The sequence below is a fragment of the Canis lupus genome, chromosome 34 (assembly GCF_003254725.2).
Source record: "Canis lupus dingo isolate Sandy chromosome 34, ASM325472v2, whole genome shotgun sequence".
Lineage (NCBI taxonomy): Eukaryota > Metazoa > Chordata > Mammalia > Carnivora > Canidae > Canis > Canis lupus.
The window spans coordinates 8,476,240-8,484,336 of record NC_064276.1 but is presented as its reverse complement, the minus strand read 5'-3'; the positions used below and the strand labels follow the sequence as shown (position 1 = coordinate 8,484,336).

Genomic DNA, 8,097 nt, shown 5'->3' with positions numbered 1-8,097 from the left:
CTGTGTGTCTATCATAAATATAAATAAATAAATAAATCTTTAAAAAAATAAAAATAAAAGACATTAAGGGATGAGCAAAAAACTGGAACAGACATCTCTCCAAAGATGATCTACAAAACAACAAGAATATTAAAAAATACTCAACATCACTAATCATTGGGCAACTATACACCTAATCCCAAGGCGCTATCATCTCACATCCACTAGAGTAGCTACCAAAAAAATCCAAATAACAAGGATTGGTGAGATTGTGGAGACTGAACACTTGTGTACTCTTAGTGAGAATCTAAAATGGTGCAATTACTCACTATGGAAACAGTATGGCCATTCTTCAAAAACTTAAAATCAAAATTACTATATTATTCTATAACTTTAATTATGATTATACATCCAAAGAAATGACAGCAGGGTTTCAAAGAGTAGTTTGTACACCCATGTTCACAGCCGTATTATTCACAACAGCTGAAAGGTAGAAGCAGCTCAAGTGGCCATCAACAGTTGAATGAATTTTTTAAATGTGGTATACACTTACAAGGGAATGTGTTCAGCTTTAAGAAGGAGATTCTTGGGACCCCTGGGTGGCTCAGTGGTTCAGCGTCTGCCTTCAGCGTCTGCCTTCAGCTCAGTGGTTTAGCGTCTGCCTTCAGCTAAAAGGAAAATTATTCCCAACTCATTTTATGAGACCACCATATAAAACAAGTCTAAGATATTACAAGAAAACTACAGACATCATGAGCATGGAAGAATAAAAATTCTAAGCAAAATTTTAGCAAATCAGATTCAACGACATATAAAATACATCATGACTAAGTGAGATTTATCTCAGGAATGTAAAGTGAAAATTAAGCACTGTGATTCATCACATTAACAGAGTGAAAAGCCACATGAACATCTGAGTAAAAGCATAAAAAGCATTTCACAAAAACCAACATCCATTTTTCGTAAAGATGTTCAGCAAACTAGAAATAGAAGACTCCTCCTTCCACCTGCTGATGGGCATCTGTAAAAAAGCTACAGCACCAGTGATACACATAAGGTGGAAGATGAGACACTTTCCCCTGGAGATCGCAAACAAGATGTGGATGTCATACACAGCAGATAGGAATATAAAATAGCTCAACTGCTTTGAAAAAGAATGTGTCTCTTAAAAAATTAAATCTATGCCTACCTTATGATGTAGCCATCTCACTCTTAGTCTTTGACCCAAAGGAAAAGAAGGGTCCTTCCATACAAACCTTGAGCGCAGATATTCATGGCTACTTAATTTGTGATAGCCGAAAAGTGGAAACCACAGTCCATCAACACAGTCATGGATAACCAAGTTGTGCACTCAGACCACATCACACTACTCAATAGTAGAAGGAATGAAGCATTGATGTGTGCCACAGTCTTGATGGATCTCAAAATGATCATGCGGAGTGAGGAAACTAGATAAAAAAGAAGAGCACATAATGTGTTATTCCATGTACGTAGAATTCTAAAGAAAACATAGTAATCTGTAGTGAGAGAAAGCAGATGGGTGGTTTCCAGGTGGTCGTGGAAGGAAGTGGTGGGGAATTTGTAAATGCCAGTCTTTCCCTTTAGCAAGTCACTTGTAAAAAAAGGTACTGTCTTCCCTTCACGTACTGTCTTTTTTCCATTGGATATTCTTTCTTGCTTTGTTGAAAATTAGTTGGCCATAGCCATAAACGCCAAACTATGGAAGGAGCTCAGTTGTCCGTTGACAGATGAATGAATAAAGAAGATGTGGCACACACACACACACACACACACACGCACTCACAATGGAATATTACTTAGCCAACCAAAAAATGAAACCTTGCCATTTGCAATGATGTGGATGGAACTAGATGTTATCCTAAGCGAAATAAGTCAATCAGAGAAAGACAATTATCATATGATCTCATTCATATGTGGGATTTAAGAAACAAAACAGAGGATCATAGGGGAAGGGAGGGAAAAATAAAACAAGATGAAATCAGAGAGGGAGACAAACCATAAGAGACTCTTAATCATAGGAAACACACTGAGGGCTGCTGGAGGGGAGGGAGTTGGGGGTGGGGTAACTGGGGGTCGGACATGAAGGAGGGCATGTGATGGAATGAGCACTGGGTGTTTTGTGCAATTGATGAGTCACTGACCTCTACCTCTGAAATTAATAAAACACTATATGTTAATTACATTGAATTTAAATTTAAAAAATATATTCCCTACTGGTAGAGAAATGCAAAAAAAAAAAAAAAAGAAAAGAAGGATCTTTTATTTATTTGTGCAAAATCCAAATAATCCTTGGAGATGTCTTGGAAGCTGTGGTGCCAATGCAAAATCTCAAGTTTGGGAACTCACAGCAGCTGTTCCTGACAAGGACCTAGGAAGCTAATGGGGATGCACAAAGCAGAGGCTTATTTGCTACATCCTGAAATAGGAAAGTGTCATGAGCCTGAAGAGAATGACTGAAATGAACAAATGATTTGAAATATATTACAGGATGGTAGATGGTGAGTTAGCATTTATCCTCCATGGCTAAATTCTGGATCTGGCGGCCCACATAGGCACCCTCTGAGAGAGAGAGGACACCAGATTTCCTTGCACTTTTTAAAAGTGATGGACAGGGGCACCTGGGTGGCTCAGTGGTTGAGTGTCTGACTTTGGCTCAGGGCATGATCCTGGGGTCCTGGGATCGAGTCCCGCACTGGGATCCCTGCAAGGACTCTGCTTCTCCCTCTGCTTGTATCTCTGCCTCTCTCTGTATGTCTCTCATGAATAAATAAAATCTTTTAAAGAAAATAAATTTAAAAACTTAATGCAGTGGACGGATCTGAAATTGTCAGCCAATGGGGAGGTAAACTTGTGAGTTGGATCCATGGATTCTCTCTTCAACTTTGAAAAAAATGTAGTTTGAGAGATCGGAGAGGGTGAAAAGAAAGTGCCCCCCCTCCAGGGTTGCATAGAGAGTAGAACATAGCATTGCTGTCACTATGTACATCACAGTAAAATATTAACCCAGATTCCTCAGAAACAAAAATAATGGATCACATAAGCAGCACTAGAATCAGAATAGCATCTGCTGATGCTCTAAATATGGTGAAATCTCAAGGCCCATTAACTATCATATTCAGGATCCAAATTGCTGCCCAGCTGGGATGCAGAGAGCACTCCCAGAAGAGCAAGAACATCGTGAACTTTGAGACCAAGATGCTCTGCTCCCTCTGAAGAGCCAGTAATGTATTCAAAACTGTTGAAGACAGGACACTGAAATAAATTGGCCATGTCGTCTGTGATTCGTTCTGGTGTAACACGCCAGGGCGTCCGGGAAACCTCCAAGTTATTAGATAAATGGATGTGTTTGTCATCAGAAAGTGTAGCTAAGCTTTGATAATCATGGCTGGACTTATGTTTGCATTTTTTCCTATAAGACCAACAAAAATTATTTTTTTTAACAAAAATTATTGAAGCAAGGTTGGCTTTAAAGCTTTCACGTGAGCAAGAGGATGATTTCTCTGTGGAGGGGACTCCACATTCTCTTTCTGTGTCCTTGTTTATGCTCAAACATGAACAGACATTTCTCAGCGGTGACACGCTCCATTGTCCTGTGCATGTGGCTCCCACCTCTGATACCTGGGATAAGACCAGTTTTCTGGTTGGGCACATTTCCTTTTATGGACATAAGAAGTTGGTTAACAGAAGAAACAAGCAAAGGATTAATTTACCCCCCAACCCCACACACACACACATACATTAGAAATGTTGAAAAAAACACAAAGGTACTCTTCTTATCTTTTTCCTTGCCAGGAACCTTTGGAATACTCTCCTACATGGTACAAATATAATCAATAGAACACCTGAAATGTTAGCATGGAATTACCTGTTCTGCTGAAAACAGTAGGCCTCTACCACAGAAATGAGGGGATCCAGTAACCCTGCTCTGATTACCAGAGCACTCGGACCCAAGTGCCCAGGGTGGCAAGTCATCGGATCACAGCAGGGCATGGAACCCCCACCTATACCAAAGGAGCCAGAGCTCTGGCATTTATTCCTTTATTCAGCCTGTCAGTGAGTTTTTCATCAGTACATCCTCCATGCCAGCCGTCAGGATACACTCTGAACAAGATTATTGAAAGGGGTGCCTTCTCTCATAGAACTCGTGCTCTTGTAGTGGAAGACATATGAATAAATAAGTAAATACATAAATACAATAATGCTAGACACACTGAATGGCAGTGCAGGTTGTCAGAGGATTTTTAAAGGGTGGGGTTCTATGGAGCAATTGGGCAGCTGCTTCCTCCTATGCAGTCAGGAGGTGCCAATGAAACTTAGGTGTGAGTGACAGGCTGCATGCAGGGGCGGGTAGAAAAGCATCTGTGACAGTGACCAGCAGGGGGAAGAATGTGGCTTGATGCAGAAGCAGACAGTTACTATTCCTGGGATGGAGGGGCTTCAGCATGTTAGGTGTTGGAAGCCAGACCAAGTGTTTGGACACCATTGTGAAGTGCAAAGAGAGACTTTTGAGTCTTTGCGAAGCAGCAGAATGACAGTAGGGTACCGAGTTTAAAAGGATCCTGATGGCTATCAGAGAGTCATTGGTCATCCAGTTGGGCCTGGAGGGGATCACCTGGGCATGAGTGTAGGTGCTGGGGAGATGGGTCCTCAGGACACAGTTCTGGAACTCCCCCACCCCCCACCACCCAACAAGGTAACAAAACCCTGAGAAGCTGCTGCTATCATGAAGGAGTTTCAAACATCAAAGAATAAAGAATATGCTGGTAAAGAAGTCAAGTCAAGAAAAGACCAGCTGGTTCAAATGTTGCCAAAAGGTTAAAAAAAGATGATGATTGAGACAGGACATGGCATGTAGCAGGAGGTCACCTAGACAGGACTGGTTTTAGTGAGGTGTAGAAGTAGGAATGATTCTTAGCATCCATCCATTTATCCAACCATATTCCTAAAATGCCTCATGTACATCAATATGGTTCTAGACGCTGGGGGCAAAGCATAGGCCTTAGCCATAGTCCTGCCCCTGTGAGGTTTACTGTCTAGTGAAGCCCAAAAGGACGCTGAGAATAAATGAATAAGTAAATGCTAGTTGGTCGTCATTGCTATGGACAAAAGTCAAATGTGGGGGAAGCACAGGGAGGGTGCAGCACACCTACAAAGCTAGGTACTTCTTGGAATGGGCTGTCAGGGGTGGTGGACTAGATAGTGTGGTGGGCAGGGTCTGAGGTGACCCTAGGGGTGTACACCCTTGTAATCATCTCCCCTTGAATGTGGGTGGAAGTCCTGCCTTAACTCCAGTCAATAGAATGTGGCCAAGGTGAGAGGATGTCGTTCCATGATTATATCTCATTCTATAGGAAGCCCTCTGAGCAGACAAACAAGAGAAGTTCTTGGTGACCTGAAGGAGTAGGGGCCATGTCCTGAGAGGACCACACCCAGGGGACTATGAGGGCCTCAGCTCTGCAGTGTGAGGATCTGAATTCTGCCAACAAGCACTGTGAGCTGGAAGAGGACCTTGAGGCAGAGATAAATTCAGAGTTCCCAAGGGAATGGACAAAGGGTAGTGCATGATCCCTAGCTCAGTGCTCACCTGGAGAGCATAACATACTAGATTTAAAGATGGCTAGAAGGAAAGAACCACTATGGAGAAAGATGTGGGGGTAATTTCCCTCTACAGGCTCTCCCTTTATCCACTAGAGGCTGACTTGCCACCCACGCCCACGGCTTTGTGGGAAACATAAAATTAAATCCTCAAAGGGCGTCTGGCCTTACAGGAGAGAGGATGATCATGAATCATGATAAGTGAAGGTGGAAGTACAAGAGTACCCTAAAGGGTAGTGCCTTGGGGGCTGAGGGGCCAGAGTCCCTGTGCTGAGAGGACACCCCAGCAGGCTTGGCAGAGGAGACACTGCTGGGGATGTATCCACAGGATGGGCAGGGAGGGCTCTGAGTTCTAGCACATGTCTCAGGGAGAGTTAGAAGAGAGAAGTCACCGTGATGGGAGAATGGGCACAGTCCTGCAAACAGGACTCATGGGGGGAATGGCCAGAGTGGAGACCGAGTAGCACAGGGGGGCAAGAGCTCCCGGCCTGGACTCCAGGCTGAAGAACCATGAGTCAACTGTGTGGTCAGGGGAGAGGCCTCTGAATTCTCTCTAGACATGCAGCCTAGCAAGAGCCACCCTCAGGACCATGGCTCTGCGGCATTGAGAAGGAGAGCTGGAAAAGCAAGAGGCCAGAGCAGAAGGTGGAAGAAGATGGGAGCTGACTTCCATCCCAGTGTCTCTTGTCCCCAGGGCTGTGGATGTCCAGGATGCCATCAACAGACAGCAGGTGGAAACAGGAAATTAAAGCTCCAAAGAGAAGTCACCACCGCAGCTACAGATTGGTGAGTCGTCCCCTCCCCAGGCATATCATTGAAACCATCCATCCTTAACTCACATCTGGCCCAGGGTATGCTGTCAGCTTCGCTGCTCTGGCACTGGAGAAAGGCTTCCAGGCCTCTCTCGGGAGAAGCAGGGAGCAGAGTGCCGGAGCGTGGAGCAGTGTGTGCTGATGTGATAGGGAAGCCTGGCGCTGGGTCAACTTCGAACACTTGAACACAAGGAACAGGATATTCTGACAGTGATTGTCTGGCAATGGCCATGTATCTGCTGAGAGTCTTATCTGAAGTTCTAATGTAAATTAGCAAAAAAGCCCTGTGCTTTGGGGCCGCAACAGTTCCATCTGTCATCATGACTGGTACATGGCTGAGACTTCCTAATTTCTGACTATACTCCCTTGGACAGAGTGACGGACATTGACACTGATCTCCCCTTACCCAGTAAACAGGCTTACACAGTCTCAGGAGTGTCATCAGGCCTCAGACTCAGGTCAGGACTAGGCCGCCTTTGGGCTGAAGCTACAGCATATGTTCCATTTATCAAGATGAGGTGGTAGTTTTTCGGTGTGTAAACCATGACAACGTAAGCAAAAAAACTGACCAGTTAATTTGTAGCTGTTTCATTTCATATGTATTTTCAAGTCAACTTGGGGGGAATGACCCCCAGCCCACTGAGGGAGGTGCACGGCTGGAGCTGCCATGTCTGTGCACTTCCTGGTCTGGGTCCGGGGTCCCCACCTCGAGAAAGAGCATGGCGAGTAGGGCCAACCCATGGGTGTAGACCAGTGATGGTGAGGGATGGAAAGCTAGGCCAGTGCAGACTGCATGCAGGGGGAACATGGCCTCCACAGGGAAAGAGCTTTGCGAGCCATTCGGGGATCATCTGGAGAGTCAAATGCTGTAAGTCCACGCATGGTCTGTGCAAAGATCAACAACATCATATGGTTTTATCGCCTACATTTCTGTTGGGAGAGTTAATTATCGTCAGCCTAGGAATCCCTGAAATAGAAGACGACAGAAAGAGGAGATCCGTGGGTCCACAAATGCTTCTGGAGACCAATCTCCAAAGCTGCTACCAAGGGCCACCACATTTTCATCTTTCTGACCTCTTGGCTTCACACTTCCAAGGCCACCCACTCAAGGCCTTATTGGACGGGGCGCAGCTCCAGGCATGCAAGCAGTGTTCCGCCCCCTATAAGGGGCCCCGGTGGTGAGGTCCAGCCTGGGAGTCTGGGCAGAGGGCAAGACTAGGAAGGACCACACAGTACAGCCCTGGGGAAAGGGGCACCCTGGGTGTGCTACACAGGCACAGTGGGGGTGGCCAGGGCCTCCGAGATGAGAGAAATGTTGAACATGAAGCACAAGCAGGGCTCGTTGGCAAAGTGCATGCTAGGTGGACCCGTACCTACAGCAAGGTCGCTGGTGCTCCCTCCGTGATGTCATAGAAGTTGGCATCCAGGTGTCACTTTCACAGGTGGGTGGGGCCTATTTTTATGTGATGTAACTTCCACCTTAAGCAAGCAGCCTGGGGGCCAGAGTCTGTGCTGTGAGGCTGCACCACATCTGCTCTATCCACTCTGAAGGATTGTGCTGGGCAGGAGCTGCTTGAGTACCAGTGTGTAGTGATGGCCGGGAGCCTCCATTTCTGAGGCAACTAGCTGTTTGCTATGGTATCACCAGGAATAATTCTTTCCAGCATAGTTTTATGGATCTTGCTGCATA

At 45.3% G+C, this 8,097-nt stretch overlaps 1 long non-coding RNA gene across 1 annotated transcript; it reads right to left on the bottom strand.

Moving 5' to 3' along the window:
- Window positions 1-7,303: 7,303 nt before the first annotated feature.
- LOC125754309 (uncharacterized) lies at window positions 7,304-7,774 on the bottom strand. Its single transcript, XR_007408220.1, has 2 exons — window positions 7,482-7,774; window positions 7,304-7,374 (listed from the first exon to the last, which is right to left on the bottom strand). It is a non-coding gene; the product is annotated as an uncharacterized LOC125754309 (long non-coding RNA).
- Window positions 7,775-8,097: the final 323 nt, after the last annotated feature.